Below are 2,494 nucleotides of genomic sequence, written 5' to 3' on the forward strand. Positions count from 1 at the left end.
TATAAAAACAATGCATTTGCGTATTAAAAACTGAAACAATGTATTTGCGTAATATTGGGGATCAAACAATTTAGATGCGTAAATTGCCCAATAAATAATGTGACTAGTCACCTAAAAAAATACTAAACACATGAAATTATATTTTAATAATTTGTTATGTTTTTTGTTTGGTCTTTTTGAAAAGGATTATGCTAGATAACTAATAACTTTTTTGAATAATATGAATAACCACCAATAAAATAAAAACACAATATTTTTAAATTAAAATCTTAATTCTTAATATTAGAATAATCATCCACACACCTAGTAAAATGAACATCCGATATATCCATTATTTATATTATTTATTATTTTTACCTATACTCTATACTTTTCTTTTTGAGAAATATAGTTATTTTTTTATTTTTGCTATAATCTTATTTTAAGTATAAGACATATATAAGTCATGATTTGTGAAATAGTTATTTAAAAAAAAAATAGAAAATTTAGAAATCATAATAAAAAGCACCATAGAACTTGCCTGGTGAAATATGCAAACATTATGTAAACCAGAGGTTCAGAGCACATGATTTTTTTTTTTATCAAAGATATAAGACTCGAACCCGCAATCTCTTAATTGAGTATGGAAAGACTATGTCATTTGAGCTATTACTCGTTGGCGAGCACATGATTCTTTTAGTATTGAACTATTGATTATGCTAATTATTTTATATATTCAAAATATAAAGGAAATGTAAATTCAATTAGCATAAGATTAAAGATATTATTTAATCTTACATCTCGTTTATCTATAACACCCTTTGACTGTACCACCATTCGTCCATTCCTTATAATCAAAGTACAAAACGATGAAAAATATTGACGTTAAGTTTCGCTAAAGGCCACGAAAATGACAATAAGAAAATAATTTATTTGTTTTCTAAATTGCGATCCAGATAATTTCTTTGGCTATCAATTCATTTAATACAATATAATTTGTACTTTCAAAGTACTAATTCAGCTCATTAATTCACTAATAAAGATCATTTAATTTGATTCAAAGGTCAATCGAATATGTACATGTTAGAAGATTTTTTCTTTTATTGCAATATATTGAGAAATATTAATTGTGTATGGCAATGAGAATATGAGATATTTTTGGGTGTGAGGGGTAAAAATGGGAAATGAAAAAAGTGACGGAAAAGAGAAGGCATACAAAGAGGAAAGAGCTGGCAAAGGAAAAAGACAGTTTAGTCAATGGGGTCCATACAAAAAACTCGCCGATAAATTGTCAAAATATCGAAGATCCCAGTCAATAAATCGTTGACCTTCTTTCTCTTTGACTTTCGAAAACCGACATAAGTAAAGAGGAGATCCTCTTTTACCATTTTTTTTGTGACTTTTTCCCATTACCATAACAGAATACAACTGCATTTTCACTTGCAAATACAAAATTAGTTAAAATAATAAAATTTTGCGGATATATAATAAAAAGTAAAATAAAATATTAAATTAATCTCTTATCTTTGGACTTAATTTTGCTTTTGTTTATAAGGTTTAAAATATCTTATTTGAATCTAAAATTTTTTTATTAGTTTTAATATAGTTCTGCCGTGAAACTAATATTAAATAATTAACAAAATTCAGTTTTCAAATATAGAAACTTATATAACTAAACTCTTTGGTTACTGAGGAGAGTTTCTTGCAGTAGAAGTGACGATGGCTTTGTCTTCGTTGCCACCGACAAACTTATCTACAAAAAGTGAGTTTTTGAAAATATTCTCTATGTGCTTGAATCAAGGTCAATGGCTTGTGGTGATGTATTCGTTGATCCTGTGTTTTTCGAGTTTGTATCTCTTCTTTAGAAAAGGACATTAAGGTTTGATGGAATGGTGATGTTAATTATTTAACATTAACTTCACGGCAGGATTAAATGAAACTTTTTTAGATTCTAATAGGACAATTTAAATATTAAGGATTAAAATAGGATTAGACCCAAACGTAAAAGACTAATTTAATACTTTATCCTAAAAAGTATATAAAATATTGTGCAACAAATGTATTATATATTGTAATAGGTGTAAGTGTATAACAATTATAAAAAGAATTGGAAATATTTATTTTATTTATTTAATTTGTTAGAAAATCTCACATTTGTTGTAAATTTTGACGATTATTTTCATAATTCATTTACTTGCAATGAAATTATTTTATTAAAAGAATGTGAAATATTTTTTCAATAATATAAAGTTTAGATGGACTCGATATTTATTAACCAACTAAAAATAAGATATATTTTCTTATTTAATGAGCCTTTATAAAATTACTTATAGTATAGTTATAGACGATTACTATAAGAATTTTTTCAACCATTAAAAGAGATTTGAATATGTGTTTTTATGAAATGTATTCTAATTAAATATTTACTATCAATGTCAACCTTTTTTTTGTCGCATCTAAATAAGTACTTATTAACAGCAACTTAATTTTAGTATAACAATAAAAATCCAAATTA

The sequence above is a fragment of the Arachis ipaensis genome, chromosome B09 (assembly GCF_000816755.2).
Source record: "Arachis ipaensis cultivar K30076 chromosome B09, Araip1.1, whole genome shotgun sequence".
NCBI lineage: Eukaryota > Viridiplantae > Streptophyta > Magnoliopsida > Fabales > Fabaceae > Arachis > Arachis ipaensis.